Source organism: Meriones unguiculatus, chromosome X, assembly GCF_030254825.1.
Source record: "Meriones unguiculatus strain TT.TT164.6M chromosome X, Bangor_MerUng_6.1, whole genome shotgun sequence".
NCBI classification, from domain to species: Eukaryota; Metazoa; Chordata; class Mammalia; order Rodentia; family Muridae; genus Meriones; species Meriones unguiculatus.
Window position 1 is genome coordinate 31,597,295 of NC_083369.1, and position 16,890 is coordinate 31,614,184.

Consider the following 16,890-nt stretch of genomic DNA (forward strand, 5'->3'; position numbering starts at 1 on the left):
ATTATGGAGGCTTTCTTATTCAGACCTCTACATACACCACATTATACTGCATGGCTTCTATAGGCTCCTGGCCATATCGTGAAGCAAAATGCACTTAGTCCAACTACAAAAGTAATCATAGTCTTTCACAGTCTCAATACTGTTTAAAAGTTCAATGACCAAAGGCTCTTCTGAGACTCAAGGCAAACACTTTTTTTAATCAATTTAATTTTATTTTTTTTAATTATAAAGTAATTGCATCATTCCCCTTCTCTTTCCTCCTCACAAACCCTCACATCTACCCCTCCTTTCTTTCAGAATCATGCCCTCCTTTATTCATTAGCTGTTTTATCATGTATGCATTTATACATGTGCATATCCTTAAATACATGAATTGAACTAGTTCAGTGTATATAACGTTACTTGCATATATATTTTCAGGAATGACCATCTGGCACTGGATAACAAATTAGTGTGTTCTTCCCTGGGGAAGACTATTTCTTTTGCTCTCAGTATCCCTTAGTTGCTTGTAGTTGGTTTTCATGTGAGATTAAGGCCACATGGGCTTTTCCCTATCAGTGTTAACATATCGATTTTATTCTTTGTTTAGCTCATATGTAAGTGGTCATGTTGGTGAGATTTTATGGGCATAGCTTCTGACATTACTAAGAAACAATCTCACATCAAACTCCCTGCTTATCTAGCTCTTACAGACTTTCTACCTGTTCTCCCATAATATTCCCTAAGCCTTAGGTTCAAAAGTTGCTTTGCAGATATATCCATTGGGATTTGGCTCCACAATTCTGCATTTATATAGATTAGTTGTGGTTTTCTGTGCTGGTTCCCCTTCTGTGGCAAAGAGAAGTTTCCTTGATGAAAACTGAGGACTTTTCTATGGATATAAGGACAAATATTTAGAATGTGGTTAAGGATTGTGCTGCTGTAATAAGGTGGTGGTTGAATATTCTTCAAGACCCATGACTTCATTAGCCCCAGGTAGCTTCCAAGTTTCCAGTACCAGGCATGATTTTCCTCTTGTTGAATGGGTGATAAGTTTAATTAAAAATCTCTTGGTTAACACCAAGGGAAATGTGTCACTACTGCACAGTTAGGGTTATTGTGCCATGCTCATTGTTGTGATCCATAGCCATCATAGCTAAATGAGACCCCTAGTTGCTTCCCTCCTGTGGAAGTGTGCATGGTGCCTTCTGATACCATGCAAGCTAGTCCTCAGGGAGGAGGCCCTCAGATAAGTTCCAGTTCAGAGCCTTAAATCTGAAACGCATGATGTCTTCAGCAATAGAGTCTTACCTTCCACCTCTGGGGGTAGGGGCAACTAAGGACAGTAGCAATATCAAAGCAATCTCTTAATTGTAACTCCATGTAAAATTAAGGGACAAGTTATACACTTCTAACATACAGTGATACAGTATCTACATTACCATTCCGAAAGGGAGGAATGATAGACTAGTGAAAAAATACTGGATGAAAGAAAGACCACCCTGCAAGGCAAACTACAAATCCTGTAGCCCCATGTTTGATGTCAGATTGCTTAGATGGCTCTTCCCAGATTTACTGCCTGTATTATTCTTCTTTTTCTTGATCTGGTTCCATTCCCTGTCTGCAGTTCTCCCTTGTAGATATCCCACTGCTCTGGTACTTCGAACGTTGTGGGGTCTCCAACTAAATCCAGGCTTTATTTTCACAGCTTCATCCAATAGCCTCTCAGGCCCTAGATGAAAGGATTCCCCTGCCATATTCCTGGCCTCACTAGCTTTCTTTAATCATGGAGGAATGCTTCAAAATCCTTTCATTCATGTATCTTTCATGACTCTAAAACCAGAAACATATAGACAGAATTGCTAAGTTTGACTGCCAAATTGGAGTGAACCCTGGCACCCTTGAATCACATTCATAGCAGGTTTGATTGGTGTTACATTTTAGAAGCAGAAAAATCCTTGCTTCTTTCCATGAGTTGAAAGCTTAGCTGGATGGGGTCTTGCTCTAAGGACACTTATTTTTATTTTTTCCTTTTATTTCTTTTCAGATCAGGCTTGTTAATCTTCTCAACTTTTTCACCACAAGACTTAGGCCCAACATTAAATTTCCTGGTGTTTCTTTGCACTTCAAACTGTACATTTTATATTTCTTCTTGCTACACTTTTTCTTTCATTGTAGACCTGCAAAAGAGTGATTGCTAACCATGTGAGAGAATCAATATTAAGCTGCCTTAAAATCTCTACCAAAGAAATTACTCTATTACTTTTCAGTTTAATGTCAGGCAAATTCTTAGGACAAGGGCAATAGGCAGCCAATATATCACAAAATGCCCTCTAGCCAGGTTACTAGTGCTCTCTGTAGTAAGAATTCTGGAATTATGGTTTCTTTTAAAAAACAAAAAAATATTATAACATTATGTTTTTGTTTTACTCCCAGGTGTGGGTATCTGGGGCTGCTTCAGACTGTCCACAATAGCCAAATATGATTTGCCTATTTTTCTAGCAGAGGCATGGTTTGGCCGGCTGCAAATAGTTTTCTGTGACTGTGTGACTTTTGAAATTCTGGGAATTTTTCAGAGGGCATATAAATGCTAGAGCCCCTATAGGCAGAGTTGATAGTCATTGGTCATTGGCTGGGAAGATGTTGTGGTTTGTTAGTAATTGTGCTCAATGAAGAGACAAGAAGAAAGAAATTGGATTCAAGATCTCTATCTCTCTCTCCACTCTATCCTTTCTCTCCTATATCATAATAGAGGATGAAAGGAGTGGGGAGATAAGGGGTGGATAAAAGAAGAGCCCACAAAGGAGCAAAGACTGGCAATAGTTCTCCTTTAAAACTACTTGACCTGGGCCTCCATAGTACACTTCTGTATTCCAAGATTCTACTAAGATACCTCATTTAGCTTCACTATTTCTTAGTTACTTTTCTATGGCTTTGATAAAACAACATGACCAAGACAACTTATAAAATAAAGTGTTTAATTTAAATTACCATTTTAAAGGGTCAGAGTCCATGATGGTGGAGTGAAAGAACAGCTGAGAGCTCACATCATGATCTACAACTATAAGGTATAGATAGAGAGAACTGGGAATTACGTAAATCTTGTGAAACCTTAAAGTCTGCCTCCAGTAACACACTTCCTCCAACAAGGCCACAGCTACTAATCTTTCCCAAAGAATTCAAATATATGAGCCTATTAGGGTCATTCTCATTCAATACACACAGCAACCTTCAGTAATCTGGAGAATGAAACTGGTTTGCAGTGTGGTTCAATAGAAGAGAGGGGGATTGAAGAAGAGAGGAGGAAAAGAGGGAGTGAGAGAGTAGGAGGAAAGAAATCAATAGATTTAAGGGCAAGTAAATACTCTACCCAGTGAGCCCACAAACCCAATATTCTGACATGATTTTTTTTGGAGGTAGTTGTGTTGCTACTTTAATTGTGATATTTTAATATATTCATACAATGTGTTTTTATTATAAATACCTCACATTATACTGTCTTGTTCCCCACCCTCACTCCCTTACTCTTTCCCTTTTATTTTGTCAAGCCATGAGTTTTATTAGCGTTACCTCAAAAAACATAGATGGAGGAGTAATTTCACAGATGAATGAGTAATCTACTATCCTTCTGAAATAAATATCACTCCCTTCTTCAGAGAATATTAACTACCTGTTAGCTGATTATTTACATGCCTATATTAAAATTCATGTAATATCCTTATGTAATATAATGTAGTATTTTGTTAACAATTGATAATATTTTGGGGAGTGATGTATATATATGTGTGTGTGTGTGTGTATAATGTATACATATATATACATATACATAATATATACATATATACATACATATACATATATAGATATATATACATATTAAAAAATAATGTCAGAGACTCATAGCCAAACTTTTGGCAGAGTACAGGGAATCTTATGAAAGAAGGGGGAGATAGAAATACCTGGAGAGGACAGGAGTTCCACAAGGAGAGCAACAGAACCAAGAAATCTGGGCTCAGGGCTCTTTTTTGAGACTGATACTTCAACCAAAGACCATGGATGGAGATAACCTAGAACCCCTGCACAGATGTAACCCATGGTCGTTCAGTATCCAAGTGGGTTCCCTAATAATAGGAACAGAAGACTGTCTCTGACATGAACTCAGTGACTTGTTCTTTGATTCCCTAAGGGGGGAATAAGCCTTACCAGGCCACAGAGGAAGACAGTCCTGATGAAACCTGATAGGCCATGGTCAAATGGAAAAGGAGGACCTCCCCTATCAGTGGACTTGGAGAGGGGCATGGGAGAAGATGAGGGAGGGAGGGTTGATTGGGAGGGAGTAAGGGAGGGGGCTACAGCTAGGATATAATGTGAAGAAATTGTAATTAATATAAAAATAATGTCTGAGTGCTAGATTTGTTGCTCACTGGAGAGCATTTATTTATCATGGTCAAGACCCTTGAACAGATCCCTAGAACTGAATAAATAAGATCAATATCAAATGTAAAATGACCATTCTATGTAAGAAATTTGAAAGAATTCATTTTTTAAAAACTCCCCAGATATTGACTCTTACATTTCTTCAGGACCCAAGATTCATATAAAAATCTGTATGTATTAAAAAAATACAAAAATGATATACACAAGACACATTTAACAAAGGATGCAAATGACATGTACAATGAAAGTCACAATTTTGCAGGAGAAATATGAAGTGAGATTAAGGAATGGAAAGGTATACTTTGTTCTGAGATCAGCACAATCAACATTTTTAAAATGTCAACTTTCCTCAGATTAGTCCACAAATTCAATGCAATGTCAATGAGAGTACTAGCAAGATGTTTGGTAGAACCTGAAAAAAACAGTGTAAAATTCATATTGAAATGCAAAGCACGTAGAATAGCCAAATGACATTTTAAAACAGAAACATAACCTTGGAGAGAAAACATATGACTCATATTATTCTAATGCTTCAGGCTTTGAAGCATGACCTTGTGGTCATGGCTAAAAAAATAAAGTAAAAACCATGTGTGGTGGAAAACACCTTAGTACATAGCAGTGGTGGGTACAGATCCAAGAGTGTCTCTGTGGGTTTGAGGGCAGCCTGCTTTGCATATCAAGTTTCAGGCAAGGCAGCAGTACATGAAAGAAGAGGGGTTTTGGCTGAGAGGAGGGGAGAGGGGGAGGCTGCATTTGGGATGTATTGTATGACAGAAGAATCAACAAAAAAGCAAACAAATCAGAAATGAAGAGCGCTGAGTATGCTGCTACTAAGTAAAATCCCACCTACTCAAGAAGAAAGGCAGGAGGATTGACTGATCCCACAACTTACCATGAGCATGAAAAAAAAAACAGTGATACCTTACTTCTTTTTTCATTTATTTATTTATTTAATCACTTTACAGCCTGATCCCACCTTCCTCTCTCCTCTCCTCCCAGTTCCATCCTCATGTGTTCTTCCCCCTATTCTACCCTTTATTTCTCAGAGAAGGGGAAGCCCCCAGAAGGTACCAACATACCCTGGCACCTCAAGTTGCAGCAAAGATCCTACCTCTTAAAAATAGGGGGAAAAAAGAGCAAATAGGTAAATAGAGCATACTAGGCAACCCAGACAAAATGTTATATGGGTAAATAGAAAAAAATTTAAAAGTACAAAACCAATGTGGTGAAGTAAATAGTGCTGTAACAATTGCAGATCAGTGGACAACAAAATGTACTTGGGTACTGCTTTCTCCCCATATTAAAAAGCAAATGAGGTTCTCAATCAGAGTCCAATAGTATAGCACCCAATCATACAGAATTCCATAAATAAAGACAGGAAATAAATTTTGTGATCCCCAAATGAACAAACGTTACTTAGATGTGACATCAAAAACACAGCTGACAAATTAACAAATCAATAATGTTTTGGGAAACATAGCTCACTGACATATCAGGTTCCTAGCAAGCATGAGACCCTGAATTTGGTTCCCAGAACACCAAAATTAAAACGAAAATAAAACAGAGAAGAAACTTCTGAGAGTTGATCAAAGATAATCACATGACAAATAAGCACCTGAATATATGTTCAGTAGCATCACTGTCATTAGAGAAATATAGATTCATTAAAATAAGAGATATTAAGTGACAGGCTGCATTATCTCCTAGTCTTGTTTCTGTGACAAAATAGCTGAAAAAAAGCAACTAAAGGAAGGAAGCATTCATTCTGGCTCAGTTTTTCTTGTTTTGTTTTAGTAGAATTGATCAGGAAGACAGGAATAATGAATATTCAGCTAGATTTCTCATTTTTTTATTCAGGCCAGGACCCACCCCAGTAATGCTGACCACACAGGGCATACTTTGCACATCCATTAACCTAATCTAGATAATTCCTCACAGCCATGCTTAGAGACCAAAATAGAATGAATATAGTCACACATAGGCATGGACAGAGGCTTGTCTCCTAAATTATTCTAGATCCCTTTCTTTTGGCAATCTAGATTAACTCTCACACAAGCCACAGTAAGGGTCAATATATGCCTGGAAAAGTTGAAGCATTCAGTCATTGCTGCAAGGACTTTTCAATTGTTTAGATGGAACACAGAAGGTTGGAATGTGTTTCTAGTACCAGGGGCATTGAAGGTTGATGCATAGGTAACAGGGAGGACTTCAATTTGGATTTGCAAGAAACACCTTTAAAAAACAAAAATAGAGCCATCGTGATTACACAAGCCTTTATTCCTAGCATTTAGAGGGGCTCTGGGAGACAAAATGGTCACCAGAACTCTCTGGCCAGCCAGTCCTGCCAGTGTGAGTGCAAGATTCATTGAGAGACTTCAGAGTCTCTGTCTCTAAACATAATGGGGAGAGCAGTCAAAGAAAAACAAAAGTCAATCTCTTGTCTCTACATTCAGATGAACAAACATTCATGCACACACACAAACATGCACATATCAACATATACACTACAGAGATAGAGATAGAGATAGAGATAGAGATAGAGAGAGAGAGAGAGAGAGAGAGAGAGAGAGAGAGAGAGAGAGAAGAGAGAGACTGGTCTGGGTAGAACTGCAGTACCCTGTCTCAAAAAATGAAAAGGCCAAGTTTCAAGTTTGGTGATGTACACCTATGATCCCTGCATTAAGGAGACAGGAGCAGGTAGATCTCTATGAGTCTTGGGTCAGCCTGGTCTACATAGTTGCAGACCAGCCACAGCTTCATAGAGAAATCCTGTTTAAAAACATTTTTAATTAGGCTGGAGCGATGGCTCAGAGGTTAAGAGCACTGGCTCTGCTTCCAAAAGTCCTGAGTTCAATTCCCAGCAACCATATGGTGGATGAGAACCATGAGATCTAGTGCCTTCTTCTGGAATGCAGGCCCACATGCAGGCAGAATTCTGTATACAAAATAAATAAAACTTTTTAAAACATTTTAATTAAAAATATGATAAATAGAAAGAAAATGAGAAGTATTCTGGTGTGGTGGTACACTCCTGTATTCCTAGCACTCCGCAGGCAATGAAGAAGGAGCCAGTGCAAAGTAAGGCCAGCCTGGTCTACCTGGTCTCTAAGGAGTTCTAAGAGTATAGGTTATACAGAAAGGTCCTGTCCCAAAACAAAAAGAAATATAGTACAAAAGAAAACATAAATAAGGAAAATGTACAACCACTTTGTGAAATAGTTTGGCACTTTCTTTAAATCTATCCATTCTTACATTATTACCCAAGATGAAGGAAATAGATGTACTTCCCAACACTTGCACAAAAAAAAAAATTGCAGTGCAGCTTGGTCAAAACAGCCCAAAGCTAGAAGTGTTCCAAATTTCCCTCAACTGCAAAATAAATAAAATATGCAACACATCCTTTTCTCTAAATCACACATTCCTGGAAAGTTAATGCTAAGATTTTCTGTAAAGAACTAGAGGTAGTCCTCAGTGATACAGAAGAGCAGCACAAAAGTACATCTGGAATTACTGCTAGCATCTCAAGGAAATAGGAGGACTCTTCAAAAGCATAAAACCAATAGCTAGAGAATAAATTGCACAGTAGCTATTTGTATCAGGTCTGTGGTTAAAGTGAGCAAGAACCAACATCGGTCCATTGCTGATCACGTGTCCTTGTGTGCTCAGTGTCAGAGTCAGAAAGACAAATTCTGAATGTTTTCTTTCATCAGTCAAACTTAAATTTATCTAATATATGTATATCAATTATAAGTGTGTGTATGTACATGCATGTATGTATGTATATATGAATGTATGTATCCATCCAGCGATCTGTCTATGTAGGTCACCAAACTTGAAAGCAGATTATGAAAGGACAGGAAGAGATCTTAAGGCAGGTGTAGAATACAGAGGGTAATTGAATACATGTAAAAGGCGATTGGAAAGAGGGACTACACAGGGGAGAATGAAAATAAACTGGACACCGGAAGGCTACAAAAAGGAGGGCAACAGGGACAGAGAACAAATGAGAATTTGTAATGGAATGTGTGTAAGAAGATGCAATGGAGAAACAATTTGGATTCTAACCTAAAAGCAAATTTCTACAGATATTTCTGAAAACAATAAAAGAATAGTTAGAGAAATAGGTCAATGATTAAGAGCCCATACTGCTTTTGCAGAGGTCTTTAGTTGGGTTCCCAGCACCCATTTGGGACAGCTCACAACCACATGTAACTTCAGTTCCAGGGAATGAGGCAGTCTTCTGAATTCCTCCTTCAGGAAAATCGCATATAGAACTCATTTTTAACTTTAGTCATTATTTCATAAAGTATTTAAGTGTGGTAAAGTTATTGCAGAGAGATCCTCGGATAAACTTCTTAAGGAAGAAACAGGCTGAAGAAGAACTGAGATTATGAGCACATAGATTGTCCTTTTAGATGAATTACTCTATAGCAGAGAGTGGAATGATGAGTCTGGATATGAGGGAAAGAACACTCATAGAAGCTAGCATTTCAAACGGTCAGCAAATCCTGGAGTAGTCAGTGCCAGGGAGTACAAATGTGCAATTCATTCGAGGTGTGACATTCAAGGAACACACCGCCTTTGTGTAGCATTTCCTGTCATGGAACCCTGGGCCAGAACTTGTCTTATTTGTTCATCCCACTTTCTGAATCATATATGTGGGCACTGACTGCCCTGGTCTGGTTAATTAATTTTCAAGGGGGAGCTGAATTGGTCACTTTCTGGAAAACACTGCCTGATCCCTTCACACCAGAGGTAGGTTCTTTTTGAGAGGCAGTCCCGAAAAGTTAAACCTGGGAAGGTGGAAAATTCAGGAGCCTCTGTAGATGGCTATGTACTTATGTCTTTTCTGTACCTTGAGTGATCCTCAGACCTATTCTTTGAGCTAATCATTTACACCTGGTTCCCTGCTGAGTCCAGGAACTACAGGTGTGCCACATTTTGTGAGGAAAACATCATTTCTATTTATACAAACTTCAAATCTGTTAGATGCCTTAAGATTTTTTTTTTGTCAATCAGAGATAAAACCAAGTAGTCTCTGTATATTAGTGATCAATTTCCTATCTTCTCTGGCATAAAGAGCACAACCACCATTGTCCCAGAGACTTCTCAGTGTCCATTCACTGACATTTTCCCAACAACTTCATTTTGGGGATCCCCAGATTGGTACATATTGAAACACCCCACCTTCCTTCAATTGGGTGACAGCTGATCTTATAGACTTGGAGATTTTAGCTTTCTTCTCTCCAGTGTGCTTTCTAAATTAGCCCAGTGATAGTCCTACAATTCACTCAGCAAATCCACTTTTCTTCAACACAGAACCCTATATCCCCCTCCAAAACTACTGAACAACATCAGCCAGTAAGATCATTCTAGCTGTGACAACGATCTCATCCACTTTACATCTGATCAAACCACCAAACAAACAAACAAACAAACAAACAAACAAAAACTTGCACATGGAGCAGAAGTCGGTAGCACAAGGCTGTATCCTAGGATTTTCTACCAGCTTGGCATCAGAGCCACACAATATCTCAAAGGAAAAAAATCAAGAGAGCACACCTAATGATGTGCATACATGGATTGATGTTTAAACATTTGCCTAGAAATCTATATAATTTCTTGCCTCAATAAAAGGTTAAGAGGAAGATGAAATCTCTCAAGAGGAGTTTTAAGAACTGGCTGCTCTCCCAGATGACCCAAATTCAGTTTTCAGTATTCAAGAAGGTAGCTCCCAAGTATGTGTACTGTAAGACCTGGGGTCTCACAGCTCAGGAGTTCAAGATCGCGCCCTTCCCAGAAACTCCCCCAGACCATGACTTGTTGCAAAAGCAAGAGGTTTATTAACCATTGTGCAATGGGGTCACCCTTGCTGGTCAACAAAGAGTGGCACCGGGAGACAAAGGCCTTTAGGTTTTTAAGAGAAAAATTGCGGGAAATTTGAAGTTGCAGTTTTGGCAATTTAGGATTGGATGAGGAAGCTATAAAGTAAGATAATTGATTAGTCTTAGGTGCTCAAGCTTGGCCAGTCCTGCCAGGTGTGGATGCAGCTGCAATTTAAGGTGGGGGTGGTTAGGCGCTGCGGACTTTTGGCTGGAGGTCAAAAGCTACTCAGAAGAAGTCTGGGTTTGTTGCTAAGAAGTCTGGGTTCGTTGCTAAGAAACACTATCTTGAAGGCAAGGGTCTGGTCGTTCTTTTTGCTGAGTGAAGGTCATTGCTTGCTTGCTTTTTTTTTAATCTGTCCTCACAGATAGGGTCACATTTCTCCATTCTCTGGAAAGGTACTAAGAGGCTTTAGCTTAACCTGAACCTAAAACTCAAAAAAACTATAGGCTTTAGAAAACATACAGGTTACAAAGTTAGTCTAACCCTTTCAGTACAGCTTCAGGGTTATCCACTGACCTTTTCTGGCCTCAACAGGCCCTGGTATCCATATGGCACAGACACATATTCATACACAAAAATAATACTATTCCTAAAGTGAAAAATTACCTGGGCATGGTGTCATATGCCTTTAACCCCAATGCTAAAGAGGCAGAAGCTGTCAGATCTTTGTGAGTTCAAGAACATTTTGATACGCTTTGAGAGTTCCAGGGAAGTCCCAGCTATATATTGAGACCCTGTGTGGTGGTTTGAATGAGAATGATCCCCATAGCCTCATATATTTGAATATTTGACTCCTACTTGTTGGAACTGTTTGGGAAGAATTTAGAGGTGTGGCCCTCTTAGAAGAGGTATGTCACCAGGGGCAGGCTTTGAGGTTTCAAAACCCACACCTCTTCCAGTTGGCTCTGCCCCTACCACGGCTCTGATTTGTGTTTGTGCTTCAAAATGTAAACTCTAAGCTATTGCTCAAGCACTGTACCTCCCTACCTGCCACCATGCTTCCCACCATATGGTCCTGGGCTCACCTTCTGAAACTGTGGGCCCCCAATAAACACTTTGTTCTATAAATTGCTTTGATCATGGTGTCTTATCACAGATATACAAAAGTAGCTAAGACAGAAGTTAGTACCAGGGAGTAGGATATTGCTATGATGAAGCTCACCATTTTGTTCTTTGTTCGTGTTCTGGAAAACTTTTTGAGACTTTGGACTAGGAAACCTGTTGAATGCTCTAGAAAAGCTGTTGAATGCTCTAAGCAGGTCTTACTAGAGTATAATAGTAGGAACCTGGAAGAGAGCAGTGCTGAACTATTAAGACACAGCTCAAGAGGTTTCAGAGTTGAATAATACCAGCAGTTACACTGGAGAGCATTCTCGTGATATTTTGGAAAAGGATATGGTTGCTTTTTGCCTTTGTCCTAAGAATCTGCCTGAGGCTAAATTAAAAAGTTTTGGTTCATGGTGGAGGGGCAGAAGAGATTTCAGAATAACATAATATTGAGTGTTATTCTAGCAGGCAGGGCAAAAAAAAAAAAGTAGTTTGAGGAGTAAAAGAGAACCACAAAATGTAATGTTGGAGCCAAGGCTAGTGCTAAAAGAGACTTGGAGAGGGCTGGTGCAGAACATAATAAAGGGTGTGATGCCCTCACGGCGAGCTCCGCCCCCAGCTAAGCTTTGCAATTTGCAAAACGTAAAGGCCTAAGGAATTATCTGTTCCTTAAAAACATCAACAAATCCAAGCTGATGCAATTGTAATTCAAGGTAGGCACCAAGCTCCATCCAGAGCAGACAGCCAAACTTAGCAGCTTCAGTCAAGTGGTTCTGACTTTACAACCAGAATTGATGGCAGAGTAAAAGGGTTATGGACTCTTCCTCCACAGATTGAGGCATCTTATAAAGTCATGTGTGTGGCAAGTGAACCCCTACATGGAGGCATTGAGAGGCCACTTCACAAAGCTTTGAAAATGATTGTGTATGAAAAATGCCTGGATTGTGTTTGAGTCCCCAAGATGTTGAAGATTTCAGATCTGTGAGATATCTACCAAGGAGTGTTGCAGACAAGGAGCAGAATCAGCCTGAGAGAGATGTATGTTACAGTGAGCAAAGCTGAAGAGGCAGGCATCTAAGCCCTTTGACATCAGAGCTATAGGAATTGCAGTTTATCCTGCTGGGTTTTGGTCTTTCATTGGTCCAGTATTTCCTCATATTTCTCTCTTTGACATGGTAGTGTATATTCTCTACAATTGTATACTAGAAAAAAAGGGGGAACTGTAGAGAGCTGCGTAATGCCGCGCCTTAAAAATGGAGCTGGTTTCCACCTTCCACCTTCCCAATGGTGAGTGCTCTCTGTCACGAACAACTCCATATTTGGCTAAGGCTGAGGATCTGGCTTGCTTCCATGTATGTGGACCTATCTGCATTGCCCACGTGGCACGCTGGGGTTGGCTGCCCAGAGGCTATTTAAGCTGTGGGCTGGCTTTCCCCGGGGTCCGAGGATTGTTCAAGGTTCCTGAATAAACTGCATTGAAAAAAATAAAATAAAATAAAATAAAAAATAAATAAAAATCACTATTTAAAAAAAAAAGAAATATAATTATATAATTTGCCGTGAAAGTCTATGGAAACTTTTGAAATTATATTAAAGGAAATTTGCATTATGATATGAGCATAAGATTGTGAAGGCCATGGAGTAGAATATGGTAAGCTGAGTGGGAACAGCCTCCATAGGCTCATATATATGAATACTAGGGTTCTTAGTTAATGGAACTGTTGGAAAGAATTAGAGATGTGACTTTGTTGGAGTAGGTGTAGCCTTGCTGGAGGATGTGTGTCATTTGGGGAAGGCTCTGAGGTTTCAAAAGCCCTGAACAGGCCCAATGGCTCTCTCTTACTGCTGCCTTTGAATCTGAAGATAGAAATATCAGGCTACTACTCCAGTACCATGTGTGTGTGTTATTCCCACCTCTTTTTAGTCTTATTCAGGATCTCATCACAAAGCCCAGAATGTCTTTGATCATGAAACCAAGGTACTCCTTTACATATGATTCTTCTTTCTCAGCCTCCAGCCTATCTTGGTTCGCAGGTTTGTGAAGCCAGTCCTACCTTCTCCCCTATCTTATTACATATGTCACCATAACTTCTTATAAACTGCAGACACTCAAAATGTACTGTAGAATATTGTTGCTTAGGAGACAGAGATGGCTCAGCCAGAAAGATTCTTACATAACAAGCCTTTCCATCTGAGTTGGATCCTTTGACTAAAGATAGAGGGCAAGGACAACTACACAAATTTATTGTCTGACATTCACACAGTGGCACATACATACACATAAGCACATCAGGAACGCATGCCATCATCATCATCATTATCATCATAAATTATTTAAGACACACTAGAACTTGGGCCCACTCTTCAACTGCATTTGGTATTTATCATCCTACGTACCTCTGATAAATTCCTTTTGCCAAGCTTTTAGCTACCAATGTTTGGTTTTTATGTTCTGTGAAAGGAAAGTTTTCACCTTCCATTTATGGATGAGAACACTGTGTTTTCTGCCTTCTTGTATCCAGCAAACATCTGACCCCTCCCAGGGATTCAAGGCCTCTTCACACAACCATTATAAAGGATATCCTTTTCAGTCAAGATGCCTGAAAATGTTACAGGCAGCTCCTTTCTTCTTCAGGTCAGGGCTGAGTGGACAGGATTACATTTGGAAGAATAGATAGAAGGCATGTCACATAAAATTCTAAAACAATAATAAAGAATGCATATTATATAAATGGGTGGTAGTGACAAATACCTTTAACACTAGTACTTGGGAGGCAAAGACAGTGAATTTCTGAGCACAGCCTGGTCTACAGAATGAATTCCAGGAAAGCCAAAGCACACAAAGAAACCCTGTCTTGAAGAATCAAAAGGAGAAAAGGGAATGAATATTATTATGGATAATGAGTAAATGGCAAACATATACCACCTTCAGTGTGAGTGAACACTGTACTGTATCCCATCCTAAACAGTCACATTCCATCCTGTATACACACATTGCAGACACTGATATTTTCAGAGAGAGAGAGCTTATCTTTTCTGGCAATATAGACCTCATAGAATAAAAGGACATGAGCAGTAGTCCAGAGCCTTGTATTTTTAACGAATGAGTATATTCTCTCTCGCTCACTCGCTCTTGCTCTCTCTCACTCATTCTCTCTCTCTCTCTCTCTCTCTCTCTCTCTCTCTCTCTCTCTCTCTCTCTGAATTTTTGAGACAGAGTTTCTCTGTATAGCCCTAGCTGTCCTGGAGTCACTCTGTAGACCAGGCTGACCAGGATGACCTTGAACTCACAGAGATCCACCTGCCTCTGCCTCCCAAGTGCTGGGATTAAAGGCAGGCACCAGCACAGCCAAATTCTAGCACACTCTCAATCCTGATTTTCTGTTTTCTTAAGATTTATTTTATTTTTTTTCATTTATGTGTGTGTGTGTATTGGCATGTGTATGTTGTTTCTGTGGAGAGAGAGAGAGATCCTACCTATGGGGCCCAAGAGAGTCTGACAGATCCCATGGAGATGGAGTCATGTGTGGTTGTCTGCTTTCAAATGTGTGCTCTAGGAACCCAACTCAAGTCATTTGAAAAAGCAGCAAGTATTTTTCACTACTGAGACATTTCTGCAGCCACTAAAGTCTAGTTCAAACTTAGTTATTGTTTTATTTACCCCATTACATGACCATTGCTCTCATTTTGTGCCATTCAGTAAGCACTGTTTTCACCATCTGTGGAGCACCCTGTTTAGAACTGCTATCACTGAGTGACAAGCACTCTGTTAACATTTTTCATGCTCTATGTCAAACACTCTGTTCCTACTAGTCTGACTCTAGGTCAAGCACTTCAAAAGCCTTGTCAATAGTTGGTGCCAGAACCACTTGCATTGCAAATGTAACTAACTGAAGAATGAATGAAATACGCCAAACAAAGAACACAGTTGAATCACATTATGAAGTTCAGTGAAAGAAGCCCAATAATATGGGTACTGTTATGGTTCATACATGAAATATCCACCAAGATGCTCATGTGTTGGTGCCTTGGGCCTCAACTACTGGTGTTTTGTGGAAGGATGTGGAACATTTTGGACTTGGGACCCAGCTATTAGACATTGTGTCATAGGGGTTAGGCTTAAGGCTATGGGTCAGATCCTTTTCCTGACCTAGCATTCTGCTTTCAGATCCACTGACATGATATATGCTACAAGTTTCCACAACTACGGAGTCTTAGCTTCCAGGCCTCCTTCCATTGTAGATTACGTTTTCTTCAATGGTGAGTCAAAACGAATCCTTTCTCACTTCAGTTGTTTCTTTTAGATATTTGGTCAAAAAAAATGTAGTACATTAACACATAAAGTTCTCATCCAGAAGTGGGGGCATAGCTATGCTAAACAGATCATCATGTATTTCAAAACCAAGGGCTTGAGTACTGGCTTTGGGATGAAGACTTGGGGTAGAAGAGTCTTCTCCAAGTGTACCTTTGCAAGATGAAACAATCAGCTCTGGAAAAAGGCAGAGGGAGAGAGAACCATACTTCATACTATTTTGTGCTAAAACAAAAAAAAAAAAAAAAGACTCCAGAGTTAAAAGAGGTGTACATCTGTGTTAAAATGACTTATTTCATGTTCAAAGATCTGGAATCACCCTTCCACAGTGAGCAAAGAATTTACCAATGGTCTTAAAACAGTATCCCCAAATGGAATCATTAGGGAATAATTATAACCTTGTACTATGGGACCACACATAGCCATAGAAGATGGAATCTTAACTTTCTTACCCTAATGGTCATGTGACCTAAGACTTCAGTAGGATGTGAGACCTCCTGCCAAAGCTCCAGTATTTTTCCCCCACAGGAAGAAGGGAGTTTTGGAGTTATGGAGTTATGATATTAAGAACATTGAGAATGACTACAGTACAACCTGGGGGAAGAAGAAATAGATGTGCCCAGTATCTTTTCCCAGACTCTGGGTACATGCTGTGGCATCATTTTCCAAGTATAGAGCCCTAAAACTAGAGAGTGATATGAGGAAATGATGGAAGAAATGTTGCCACCAGGCAAGAGAGGATAGAGCTAGGGAGAGTGTGCGCACAGAAAAGAGTTGGCTAAGTAGTAATGTTGAGACAGAGACAGGTAGAGACTTTATATCTCTATGCAAATAAGAAAGTGACACTGAAGATTTAAATCATCTCCCCCCCAACCCCGGAGCAATAAACTTTGTGTTTGGATTACCCAACACAGGAGTCAACTTCAAGAACAGCTCTAGAGATTCTGAGGCATCCCAGAAAATATTTTTTGAGCAGAAAACAGACTTCTGTGCTTAAATTTTTGTTTGAGCACAGCAATTTACAGGGGTAGACTAGTTTACTGACAACAGCAGAAGTCATTAGAAAGCACCCCTGTGTCCAGGGACAAAGAGTATCAGCACTGGACATGATCTGGTGGCCTAACTGGTCACTGAGGAACACAAAGCAATGCTTAATTTCTGGTCTCTGAATGTTGAGCACAGAATGCAAAGAGGGGGAATCTGGGAAAACTCGTGTAGATGTGAAGATA

At 39.6% G+C, this 16,890-nt stretch overlaps 1 long non-coding RNA gene across 1 annotated transcript in view; it reads left to right on the forward strand.

Moving 5' to 3' along the window:
• Positions 1–16,890, forward strand: part of LOC132650142 (uncharacterized) — a 63,135-nt gene that overhangs the window by 22,668 nt on the left and 23,577 nt on the right. Inside the window, exon 3 of the long non-coding RNA XR_009588528.1 lies at positions 15,518–15,609. This is a non-coding gene — a long non-coding RNA (uncharacterized LOC132650142). The remainder of the gene's footprint in view (positions 1–15,517; positions 15,610–16,890) is intronic.